Source organism: Cryptomeria japonica, unplaced genomic scaffold (assembly GCF_030272615.1).
Source record: "Cryptomeria japonica unplaced genomic scaffold, Sugi_1.0 HiC_scaffold_461, whole genome shotgun sequence".
In the NCBI taxonomy this organism is placed as follows: Eukaryota; Viridiplantae; Streptophyta; class Pinopsida; order Cupressales; family Cupressaceae; genus Cryptomeria; species Cryptomeria japonica.
The window spans coordinates 84,355-97,248 of record NW_026729281.1 but is presented as its reverse complement, the minus strand read 5'-3'; the positions used below and the strand labels follow the sequence as shown (position 1 = coordinate 97,248).

At 63.0% G+C, this 12,894-nt stretch overlaps 2 non-coding genes across 2 annotated transcripts; both read right to left on the bottom strand.

Annotated features, from left to right (window-relative positions):
- Window positions 1–3,124: 3,124 nt before the first annotated feature.
- LOC131871782 (5S ribosomal RNA) lies at window positions 3,125–3,243 on the bottom strand. The gene has a single exon (XR_009369987.1). It is a non-coding gene; the product is annotated as a 5S ribosomal RNA (ribosomal RNA).
- A 7,817-nt stretch (window positions 3,244–11,060) lies between these two features.
- LOC131871766 (5S ribosomal RNA) lies at window positions 11,061–11,179 on the bottom strand. The gene has a single exon (XR_009369971.1). It is a non-coding gene; the product is annotated as a 5S ribosomal RNA (ribosomal RNA).
- Between the last annotated feature and the right edge of the window lie 1,715 nt (window positions 11,180–12,894).

The following is a 12,894-nucleotide window of genomic DNA, read 5'->3' as shown; positions in this document are numbered from 1 at the left end:
CGGGAGTGCTTCGAAGTGTGCTCCAAGGTGCTGCGTGCACGTTGTCGGAGCCCGGTTTGCCCCGGGTGCGCACCTCGCGTGCACCTTCGTCGGGGTGGGCACCTTGGCTGGGTTTGCCCCGGCTGCGCTCCGAAGCGGGGTTATTGGAGCGCCGCCTCTTTTTTTGTCGGAGCGTTTGGTGGGGTTTCTCGCATTGGCTCTTCCGAGGCCCGGTTGCCACCCTGGCGCGCACGAAGTCGGAAGTAGGGTTAATTGCCCGGGTGCGCACCTTTGCCAGGGTGGGCACCTTACCTGGGCTGCGCACCAGGGCGGGCTCAAGATGGCACGCGCGTTCCGTTTTTTTCACTATCTTTCAAAACGGAAATTTTAAAATCTCCTTTTTTTTTTGCCTTTTCTGGAAATTAGTGAAGGCAGCGCATCAAAGGTGCGCACCTCGCTGCCCACCTTGGTGTGCTCTGAGGTGCGCACCCGGGAGCGCTACGAAGTGTGCTCCAAGGTGCGGCGTGCACGTTGTCGGAGCCCGGTTTGCCCCGGGTGCGCACCTCGCCTGCACCTTGGCCGGGGTGGGCACCTTGGCTGGGTTTGCCCAGGGTGCGCTCCGAAGCGGGGTTACTGGAGCGCCCCCTCTTTTTTTGTCAGAGCGTTTGGTGGGGTTTCTCGCATTGGCTCTTCCCAGGCCCGGTTGTTGGGTGCGCTCCCACCCTGGCGCGCGCGAAGTTGGAAGTTGGGTTAATTGCCCGGGCGCGCACCTTCGCCAGGGTGGGCACCTTGGTGCGCACACCTTGGCTGGGCTGCGCACCAGGGCGGGCTCAAGATGGCACCAGCATTCCCTTTTTCTCACTATCTTTCAAAACGGAAATTTTAAAATCTCGTTTTTTTTTTGCCTTTTATGGAAATTAGTGAAGGCATCGCATCAAAGGTGCGCACCTCGCTGCCCACCTTGGTGTGCTCCGAGGTGCCCACCACGGTGCGCAACGCCGGTGCGAACCCGGGAGCGCCCCGATGTGTGCTCCAAGGTGCGGCGTGCACGAAGTCGGACCCCGGTTTGCCCCGGGTGCGCACCTCGCGTGCACCTTGGTGCGCACACCTTGGCTGGGTTGCGCGGCCTGGTGGGCACCATGGTGCGCACCAAGGAGCGCTCCGAAGTGTGCTCCAAGGTGCGGCGTGCACGAAGTCGGAGCCCGGTTTGCCCCGGGTACGCACCTCGCGTGCACCTTCGCCGGGGTGGGCACCTCGGCTGGGTTGCGCGCCCTGGTGCGCACCAAGGAGCGCTCCGAAGTGTGCTCCAAGGTGCGGCGTGCACGAAGTCGGAGCCCGGTTTGCCCCGGGTGCGCACCTTCGCCGCGGTGCGCACCATGGCGTGCACGAAGTCGGAGCCCGGTTTGCCCCGGGTGCGCACCTCGCGTGCACCTTCGGCGGGGTTGCGCGCCCTGGTGGGCACCATGGTGCGCACCAAGGAGCGCTCCGAAGTGTGCTCCAAGGTGCGGCGTGCACGAAGTCGGAGCCCGGTTTGCCCCGGGTGCGCACCTCGCGTGCACCTTCGGCGGGGTTGCGCGCCCTGGTGGGCACCATGGTGCGCACCAAGGAGCGCTCCGAAGTGTGCTCCAAGGTGCGGCGTGCACGAAGTCGGAGCCCGGTTTGCCCCGGGTGCGCACCTCGCGTGCACCTTCGCCGCGGTGGGCACCATGGCGTGCACGAAGTCGGAGCCCGGTTTGCCCCGGGTGCGCACCTCGCGTGCACCTTCGCCGGGGTGGGCACCTCGGCTGGGTTGCGCGCCCTGGTGCGCACCAAGGAGCGCTCCGAAGTGTGCTCCAAGGTGCGGCGTGCACGAAGTCGGAGCCCGGTTTGCCCCGGGTGCGCACCTCGCGTGCACCTTCGCCAGGGTGGGCACCTCGGTGCGCACACCTTCTCAATGTTTTCTTGCCTTTTCTGGAAATTGGTGAAGGCAGCGCATCAAAGGTGCGCACCTCGGTGTGCTCCGAGGTGCGAACCCGAGAGCGCTCCGAGGTGCCCACGAAGTCGAAAGTCGGGTTAATTGCATTGTTTTCCCCGGGTGCGCTCCGAGGTGCGCAACATCGGCGCGCACCAAGGAGGGCTCCGAAGTGTGCTCCAAGGTGCGCACGATGGCGTGCACCTCTGGTGCGCACGATTCGGAGCTCGGTTTGACCGGGGTGCGCACACCTTGGCTGGGTTGCGCACCTTTTGTGCGCTCCAAGGTGCGCACGAAGTCGGAGCTCGGTTTGCCCCGGGTGCGCACCTTCGCCAGGGTGCGCACCTTGATGCGCACGCCTTGGCTGGGCTGCGCACCTTGGTGGGCGCCATGGTGCGCACCTTTCGTGCGCTCCAAGGTGCGCACGAAGTCGGAGCTCGGTTTGCCCCGGGTGCGCACCTTGGTGGGCGCCATGGTGCACTCCGAGGTGCCCAAGATTGGTGCGCACCAAGGAGCGCTCCGAAGTGCGCTCCAAGGTGCGCGCGAAGTCGAAAGTTGGGTTAATTGTCCGGTTTGCCTCGGGTGCGCACCTTGCGTGCACCTTCGCCAGGGTGGGCGCCTTGGTGCGCACACCTTGGCTGGGCTGCGCACACCTTGGCACCCGCGTTTCCTTCATTTTAAATTTTTTTTTTTTACAATCTCTCAAGTGGGAAATTCTATAATCTCAACTTTTTTTGCCTTTTCAGGAAACTTTTGAATGGAGCGCATCATTGGTGCGCTCCGAAGTGTGCTCCAAAGCTCTCTCCAGCTGCGTGCACCTGCCCCGGCCGCGCACCCGGCCCCGCCCAGCTTCGCTCACCTGTCCCGGGCGTCTGGTGCGGAACCTTAGAGTAAGAAACATCACCGTGCACCTTGGCCAACGTGCGCGACTCGACCGAGCGCGCACTGGCCGAGGTGCACACCGATTTCACCTGGGTGCGCGCGCAGCACCTCGGGCGCACCGGGGTGCGCGCACAACGCCCGGGTTGCACCGTGGCCTGTGTGCTCGGGGCGCCTCGGGTGCGCGCTCGGTGTCGCCCCCGCGCGCGCGGTAGTGCGGGCAGCGCACCCCGGCCCGGCCCGGCCCCGACGAGAACGCAAACGGGCAAAAGGTTTATTCAAATAGCATTGCGATGCCCGGCGAAAAACTAAAAAAGGGTGCAACACCGGGACTTCCCGGGAGGTCACCCATCCCAGTACTACTCCGGCCCAAGCGCGCTTAACTGCGGAGTTCTGATGGGATCCGGTGCACTAACGCTGGTATGATCGCACCCGTTATGAGCTTGTCGCAGTGTGTACTTAGCAAACCGCGACCCACGTGCGAATCCACCCCGGCCACCCACCCCCGTCGAGGTGCACACCCTCCCTCGCGAAGTGCGCCCCGTTCGCCAAGTGTGAGCCCTGCCCGGGTGCGCGCACCTTGCTAGGGCGTCGGGTGTGCACCCGGCCCGGCCTACGTGCGTGCACCTGTAGGGGGCGTCGTGTGCGTGCAGTGTCCCGTCTGCAACGCGGTGCCCACACACCACCTCGGGCGCAACGACCTGCGCTCACATGTGGGCCGAGTGCACCTTGGTGCATGTTCGGGGCGCCTCGGGTGCACGCTCGATCTTGCCCCGGTGCACCAAGGCGCTCGGTTTGCCCCGGGTGCGCACTTGGTGCAAGGTGGGCACCCAAAATAGGGATCAAGCACCAAAACACAAGTTTCGGGATGCAAAATGGGACCCAAGGACCACAAATGCGTTCCAAGACCCATGATGGGTCCACGAGAACAAAAATGTGTTCCGAGACTTAATAAACAAATATTGGGTTTTAGGAGAAGAAACATGCTCTGATGCCCAAAACGAGAATCGACCCCGAAAAGGCCACAGGCCAAAAGTGGGATGCGAGACAAAAAAAAATGGGACCCGAGGACCAAAATTGGGTTCCCAGGTCGAAGACAGGGCAACCGGACAAGAAACGACCTCTAAGGCTCGAAATGAGTCCCGACGACTAAAACTTGACAAGAAGCACCCATCAGGCACCCAACTCGACACCCATGGGATGCCGACCCACCCGGGCTTCCACCTAGCACACCTTGGCACCCACCCACCCTCGCACCCAACCTCGCACCCAACTTAGCACCTTTGAACCCACATTGGCACTCACCCTGACCCTGGCACCTTGGAACCCACATTGGCACTCACCTTGACCCTGGCACCCACCTTTGCACTCACCTTGGGACCCACCCTGGCTCCCACCTCGGCACCCACCCAGACACCCACCTTGGTTCCTTGGCACCCACCTTGGATCCTTGGCACCCACCCCGACACCCACCTTGGCACGCAACTTGGCTACTTGCCACCCACCTTGGCTCCTTGACGCCCACCCCGACAACCACCCCGTGACCTACCCTGGCTAGGGTTGGTGCACACCCACCCTGGTGCCCACCTTGGCACCCACCCTATGACCCACCTTGGCACGCACCTTAGTACCCACCCCGTTACCCACCCTAGGACCCACCCCGTGACCCACCTTGGCCAGGGTGGGTGCCTTGGTGCGCACAACTTGCCTGGGCTGCACACCAGGGCGGGCTCAAGATGGCACCCGCGTTCCGTTTTTTTCACTATCTTTCAAAACGGAAATTTTAAAATCTCATTTTTTTCTTTTTTTTGCCTTTTCTGGAAATTAGTGAAGGCAGCGCATCAAAGGTGCGCAATGCTGGTGCGAACCCGGGAGCGCTCCGATGTGTGCTCCAAGGTGCGGCGTGCACGAAGTCCGAGCCCGGTTTGCCCCGGGTGCGCACCTCGCGTGCACCTTCGCCGGGGTGAGCACCTTGGCTGGGTTGCGCGCCCTGGTGCGTACCAAGGAGCGCTCTGAAGTGTGCTCCAAGGTGCGGCGTGCACGAAGTCGGAGCCCGGTTTGCCCCGGGTGTGCACCTCGGGTGCGCACCTCGCGTGCACCTTCGCTGCGGTGGGCACCTTGGCTGGGTTGCGCGCCTTGGTGGGCACCATGCAGTGCACGAAGTCGGAGCCCGGTTTGCCCCGGGCGCGCACCTCCGCCAGGGTGGGCACCTTGGTGCGCACAACTTGCCTGGGCTGCGCATCAGGAAGGGCTCAAGATGGCACCCGCGTTCCGTTTTTTTCACTATCTTTCAGAACGGAAATTTTAAAATATCGTTTTTTTTTGCCTTTTCTGGAAATTAGTGAAGGCAGCGCATCAAAGGTGCGCAACGCTGGTGCGAACCTGGGAGCGCTCCGATGTGTGCTCCAAGGTGCGGCGTGCACGAAGTCGGAGCCCGGTTTGCCTCGGGTGCGCCCTGGTGGGCACCATGGTGCGCACCAAGGAGCGCTCCGAAGTGTGCTCCAAGGTGCGGCCTGCACGAAGTCGGAGCCCGGTTTGCCCCGGGTGTGCACCTCGGGTGGGCACCTTGGTGCGCATGCCTTGCCTGGGCTGCGCACCAGGGCGGGCTCAAGATGGCACCCGCGTTCCTTTTTTTTCACTATCTTTCAAAACGGAAATTTTAAAATCTCATTTTTTTTTGCCTTTTTCTGGAAATTAGTGAAGGCAGCGCATCAAAGGTGCGCACCTCGCTGCCCACCACGGTGCGCAACGCCGGTGGGCACCCGGGAGTGCTTCGAAGTGTGCTCCAAGGTGCTGCGTGCACGTTGTCGGAGCCCGGTTTGCCCCGGGTGCGCACCTCGCGTGCACCTTCGTCGGGGTGGGCACCTTGGCTTGGTTTGCCCCGGCTGCGCTCCGAAGCGGGGTTATTGGAGCGCCGCCTCTTTTTTTGTCGGAGCGTTTGGTGGGGTTTCTCGCATTGGCTCTTCCGAGGCCCGGTTGCCACCCTGGCGCGCACGAAGTCGGAAGTAGGGTTAATTGCCCGGGTGCGCACCTTTGCCAGGGTGGCACCTTACCTGGGCTGCGCACCAGGGCGGGCTCAAGATGGCACGCGCGTTCCGTTTTTTTCACTATCTTTCAAAACGGAAATTTTAAAATCTCCTTTTTTTTTTGCCTTTTCTGGAAATTAGTGAAGGCAGCGCATCAAAGGTGCGCACCTCGCTGCCCACCTTGGTGTGCTCTGAGGTGCGCACCCGGGAGCGCTACGAAGTGTGCTCCAAGGTGCGGCGTGCACGTTGTCGGAGCCCGGTTTGCCCCGGGTGCGCACCTCGCCTGCACCTTGGCCGGGGTGGGCACCTTGGCTGGGTTTGCCCAGGGTGCGCTCCGAAGCGGGGTTACTGGAGCGCCCCCTCTTTTTTTGTCAGAGAGTTTGGTGGGGTTTCTCGCATTGGCTCTTCCCAGGCCCGGTTGTTGGGTGCGCTCCCACCCTGGCGCGCGCGAAGTTGGAAGTTGGGTTAATTGCCCGGGCGCGCACCTTCGCCAGGGTGGGCACCTTGGTGCGCAAACCTTGGCTGGGCTGCGCACCAGGGCGGGCTCAAGATGGCACCAGCATTCCCTTTTTCTCACTATCTTTCAAAACGGAAATTTTAAAATCTCGTTTTTTTTTTGCCTTTTATGGAAATTAGTGAAGGCATCGCATCAAAGGTGCGCACCTCGCTGCCCACCTTGGTGTGCTCCGAGGTGCCCACCACGGTGCGCAACGCCGGTGCGAACCCGGGAGCGCCCCGATGTGTGCTCCAAGGTGCGGCGTGCACGAAGTCGGACCCCGGTTTGCCCCGGGTGCGCACCTCGCGTGCACCTTGGTGCGCACACCTTGGCTGGGTTGCGCGGCCTGGTGGGCACCATGGTGCGCACCAAGGAGCGCTCCGAAGTGTGCTCCAAGGTGCGGCGTGCACGAAGTCGGAGCCCGGTTTGCCCCGGGTGCGCACCTTCGCCGCGGTGGGCACCATGGCGTGCACGAAGTCGGAGCCCGGTTTGCCCCGGGTGCGCACCTCGCGTGCACCTTCGCCGGGGTGGGCACCTCGGCTGGGTTGCGCGCCCTGGTGCGCACCAAGGAGCGCTCTGAAGTGTGCTCCAAGGTGCGGCGTGCACGAAGTCGGAGCCCGGTTTGCCCCGGGTGTGCACCTCGGGTGCGCACCTCGCGTGCACCTTCGCTGCGGTGGGCACCTTGGCTGGGTTGCGCGCCTTGGTGGGCACCATGCAGTGCACGAAGTCGGAGCCCGGATTGCCCCGGGCGCGCACCTCCGCCAGGGTGGGCACCTTGGTGCGCACAACTTGCCTGGGCTGCGCACCAGGAAGGGCTCAAGATGGCACCCGCGTTCCGTTTTTTTCACTATCTTTCAGAACGGAAATTTTAAAATCTCGTTTTTTTTTGCCTTTTCTGGAAATTAGTGAAGGCAGCGCATCAAAGGTGCGCAACGCTGGTGCGAACCTGGGAGCGCTCCGATGTGTGCTCCAAGGTGCGGCGTGCACGAAGTCGGACCCCGGTTTGCCCCGGGTGCGCACCTCGCGTGCACCTTGGTGCGCACACCTTGGCTGGGTTGCGCGCCCTGGTGGGCACCATGGTGCGCACCAAGGAGCGCTCCGAAGTGTGCTCCAAGGTGCGGCGTGCACGAAGTCGGAGCCCGGTTTGCCCCGGGTGCGCACCTCGCGTGCACCTTCGCCGCGGTGGGCACCATGGCGTGCACGAAGTCGGAGCCCGGTTTGCCCCGGGTGCGCACCTCGCGTGCACCTTCGCCGGGGTGGGCACCTTGGTGTGCAGACCTTGGCTGGGTTGCGCGCCCTGGTGGGCACCATGGTGCGCACCAAGGAGCGCTCCGAAGTGTGCTCCAAGGTGCGGCCTGCACGAAGTCGGAGCCCGGTTTGCCCCGGGTGTGCACCTCGGGTGGGCACCTTGGTGCGCATGCCTTGCCTGGGCTGCGCACCAGGGCGGGCTCAAGATGGCACCCGCGTTCCTTTTTTTTCACTATCTTTCAAAACGGAAATTTTAAAATCTCATTTTTTTTTGCCTTTTTCTGGAAATTAGTGAAGGCAGCGCATCAAAGGTGCGCACCTCGCTGCCCACCACGGTGCGCAACGCCGGTGGGCACCCGGGAGTGCTTCGAAGTGTGCTCCAAGGTGCTGCGTGCACGTTGTCGGAGCCCGGTTTGCCCCGGGTGCGCACCTCGCGTGCACCTTCGTCGGGGTGGGCACCTTGGCTGGGTTTGCCCCGGCTGCGCTCCGAAGCGGGGTTATTGGAGCGCCGCCTCTTTTTTTGTCGGAGCGTTTGGTGGGGTTTCTCGCATTGGCTCTTCCGAGGCCCGGTTGCCACCCTGGCGCGCACGAAGTCGGAAGTAGGGTTAATTGCCCGGGTGCGCACCTTTGCCAGGGTGGGCACCTTACCTGGGCTGCGCACCAGGGCGGGCTCAAGATGGCACGCGCGTTCCGTTTTTTTCACTATCTTTCAAAACGGAAATTTTAAAATCTCCTTTTTTTTTTGCCTTTTCTGGAAATTAGTGAAGGCAGCGCATCAAAGGTGCGCACCTCGCTGCCCACCTTGGTGTGCTCTGAGGTGCGCACCCGGGAGCGCTACGAAGTGTGCTCCAAGGTGCGGCGTGCACGTTGTCGGAGCCCGGTTTGCCCCGGGTGCGCACCTCGCCTGCACCTTGGCCGGGGTGGGCACCTTGGCTGGGTTTGCCCAGGGTGCGCTCCGAAGCGGGGTTACTGGAGCGCCCCCTCTTTTTTTGTCAGAGCGTTTGGTGGGGTTTCTCGCATTGGCTCTTCCCAGGCCCGGTTGTTGGGTGCGCTCCCACCCTGGCGCGCGCGAAGTTGGAAGTTGGATTAATTGCCCGGGCGCGCACCTTCGCCAGGGTGGGCACCTTGGTGCGCACACCTTGGCTGGGCTGCGCACCAGGGCGGGCTCAAGATGGCACCAGCATTCCCTTTTTCTCACTATCTTTCAAAACGGAAATTTTAAAATCTCGTTTTTTTTTTGCCTTTTATGGAAATTAGTGAAGGCATCGCATCAAAGGTGCGCACCTCGCTGCCCACCTTGGTGTGCTCCGAGGTGCCCACCACGGTGCGCAACGCCGGTGCGAACCCGGGAGCGCCCCGATGTGTGCTCCAAGGTGCGGCGTGCACGAAGTCGGACCCCGGTTTGCCCCGGGTGCGCACCTCGCGTGCACCTTGGTGCGCACACCTTGGCTGGGTTGCGCGGCCTGGTGGGCACCATGGTGCGCACCAAGGAGCGCTCCGAAGTGTGCTCCAAGGTGCGGCGTGCACGAAGTCGGAGCCCGGTTTGCCCCGGGTACGCACCTCGCGTGCACCTTCGCCGGGGTGGGCACCTCGGCTGGGTTGCGCGCCCTGGTGCGCACCAAGGAGCGCTCCGAAGTGTGCTCCAAGGTGCGGCGTGCACGAAGTCGGAGCCCGGTTTGCCCCGGGTGCGCACCTTCGCCGCGGTGCGCACCATGGCGTGCACGAAGTCGGAGCCCGGTTTGCCCCGGGTGCGCACCTCGCGTGCACCTTCGGCGGGGTTGCGCGCCCTGGTGGGCACCATGGTGCGCACCAAGGAGCGCTCCGAAGTGTGCTCCAAGGTGCGGCGTGCACGAAGTCGGAGCCCGGTTTGCCCCGGGTGCGCACCTCGCGTGCACCTTCGGCGGGGTTGCGCGCCCTAGTGGGCACCATGGTGCGCACCAAGGAGCGCTCCGAAGTGTGCTCCAAGGTGCGGCGTGCACGAAGTCGGAGCCCGGTTTGCCCCGGGTGCGCACCTCGCGTGCACCTTCGCCGCGGTGGGCACCATGGCGTGCACGAAGTCGGAGCCCGGTTTGCCCCGGGTGCGCACCTCGCGTGCACCTTCGCCGGGGTGGGCACCTCGGCTGGGTTGCGCGCCCTGGTGCGCACCAAGGAGCGCTCCGAAGTGTGCTCCAAGGTGCGGCGTGCACGAAGTCGGAGCCCGGTTTGCCCCGGGTGCGCACCTCGCGTGCACCTTCGCCAGGGTGGGCACCTCGGTGCGCACACCTTCTCAATGTTTTCTTGCCTTTTCTGGAAATTGGTGAAGGCAGCGCATCAAAGGTGCGCACCTCGGTGTGCTCCGAGGTGCGAACCCGAGAGCGCTCCGAGGTGCCCACGAAGTCGAAAGTCGGGTTAATTGCATTGTTTTCCCCGGGTGCGCTCCGAGGTGCGCAACATCGGCGCGCACCAAGGAGGGCTCCGAAGTGTGCTCCAAGGTGCGCACGATGGCGTGCACCTCTGGTGCGCACGATTCGGAGCTCGGTTTGACCGGGGTGCGCACACCTTGGCTGGGTTGCGCACCTTTTGTGCGCTCCAAGGTGCGCACGAAGTCGGAGCTCGGTTTGCCCCGGGTGCGCACCTTCGCCAGGGTGCGCACCTTGATGCGCACGCCTTGGCTGGGCTGCGCACCTTGGTGGGCGCCATGGTGCGCACCTTTCGTGCGCTCCAAGGTGCGCACGAAGTCGGAGCTCGGTTTGCCCCGGGTGCGCACCTTGGTGGGCGCCATGGTGCACTCCGAGGTGCCCAAGATTGGTGCGCACCAAGGAGCGCTCCGAAGTGCGCTCCAAGGTGCGCGCGAAGTCGAAAGTTGGGTTAATTGTCCGGTTTGCCTCGGGTGCGCACCTTGCGTGCACCTTCGCCAGGGTGGGCGCCTTGGTGCGCACACCTTGGCTGGGCTGCGCACACCTTGGCACCCGCGTTTCCTTCATTTTAAATTTTTTTTTTTTACAATCTCTCAAGTGGGAAATTCTATAATCTCAACTTTTTTTGCCTTTTCAGGAAACTTTTGAATGGAGCGCATCATTGGTGCGCTCCGAAGTGTGCTCCAAAGCTCTCTCCAGCTGCGTGCACCTGCCCCGGCCGCGCACCCGGCCCCGCCCAGCTTCGCTCACCTGTCCCGGGCGTCTGGTGCGGAACCTTAGAGTAAGAAACATCACCGTGCACCTTGGCCAACGTGCGCGACTCGACCGAGCGCGCACTGGCCGAGGTGCACACCGATTTCACCTGGGTGCGCGCGCAGCACCTCGGGCGCACCGGGGTGCGCGCACAACGCCCGGGTTGCACCGTGGCCTGTGTGCTCGGGGTGCCTCGGGTGCGCGCTCGGTGTCGCCCCCGCGCGCGCGGTAGTGCGGGCAGCGCACCCCGGCCCGGCCCGGCCCCGACGAGAACGCAAACGGGCAAAAGGTTTATTCAAATAGCATTGCGACGCCCGGCGAAAAACTAAAAAAGGGTGCAACACCGGGACTTCCCGGGAGGTCACCCATCCCAGTACTACTCCGGCCCAAGCGCGCTTAACTGCGGAGTTCTGATGGGATCCGGTGCACTAATGCTGGTATGATCGCACCCGTTATGAGCTTGTCGCAGTGTGTACTTAGCAAACCGCGACCCACGTGCGAATCCACCCCGGCCACCCACCCCCGTCGAGGTGCACACCCTCCCTCGCGAAGTGCGCCCCGTTCGCCAAGTGTGAGCCCTGCCCGGGTGCGCGCACCTTGCTAGGGCGTCGGGTGTGCACCCGGCCCGGCCTACGTGCGTGCACCTGGAGGGGGCGTCGTGTGCGTGCAGTGTCCCGTCTGCAACGCGGTGCCCACACACCACCTCGGGCGCAACGACCTGCGCTCACATGTGGGCCGAGTGCACCTTGGTGCATGTTCGGGGCGCCTCGGGTGCACGCTCGATCTTGCCCCGGTGCACCAAGGCGCTCGGTTTGCCCCGGGTGCGCACTTGGTGCAAGGTGGGCACCCAAAATAGGGATCAAGCACCAAAACACAAGTTTCGGGATGCAAAATGGGACCCAAGGACCACAAATGCGTTCCAAGACCCATGATGGGTCCACGAGAACAAAAATGTGTTCCGAGACTTAATAAACAAATATTGGGTTTTAGGAGAAGAAACATGCTCTGATGCCCAAAACGAGAATCGACCCCGAAAAGGCCACAGGCCAAAAGTGGGATGCGAGACAAAAAAAAATGGGACCCGAGGACCAAAATTGGGTTCCCAGGTCGAAGACAGGGCAACCGGACAAGAAACGACCTCTAAGGCTCGAAATGAGTCCCGACGACTAAAACTTGACAAGAAGCACCCATCAGGCACCCAACTCGACACCCATGGGATGCCGACCCACCCGGGCTTCCACCTAGCACACCTTGGCACCCACCCACCCTCGCACCCAACCTCGCACCCAACTTAGCACCTTTGAACCCACATTGGCACTCACCCTGACCCTGGCACCTTGGAACCCACATTGGCACTCACCTTGACCCTGGCACCCACCTTTGCACTCACCTTGGGACCCACCCTGGCTCCCACCTCGGCACCCACCCAGACACCCACCTTGGTTCCTTGGCACCCACCTTGGATCCTTGGCACCCACCCTGACACCCACCTTGGCACGCAACTTGGCTACTTGCCACCCACCTTGGCTCCTTGACGCCCACCCCGACAACCACCCCGTGACCTACCCTGGCTAGGGTTGGTGCACACCCACCCTGGTGCCCACCTTGGCACCCACCCTATGACCCACCTTGGCACGCACCTTAGTACCCACCCCGTTACCCACCCTAGGACCCACCCCGTGACCCACCTTGGCCAGGGTGGGTGCACCCACCCTGGTGCCCACCTTGGCACCCACCCATCCTAGCACCCAGCCTGTGACCGGGCTTGGAACCCAACCTTGCACCCGCACCCGTCTTGGCCAGTGTGGGTGCGCACCCATCCTGGCACCCACGTTGTGACACACCCTTTAACCCACGCACCCTAGCACCCACGTTGGCACCCACCTTGGAACCCAACCTAGCAACTTGGCACCCACCCCGTGACCCACCTTGGCATCCACCATAGCAGTCGCCGACTTGGCACCCACCTCGGCACCCACCTTGACACTTGTGGACCCACCTTGCCACTCACCCTAGCATCGACCCATCCTAGCACCCACCCTGGCACCTTTGCACCCTAGCACTCACCCATCCTAGCACCTAACCTGTGACCCACCTTGACACTCACCCTCGCACCCACCTTGGAACCCAACCTAGCACCCACCCACCCTGACACCAACCCTAGCA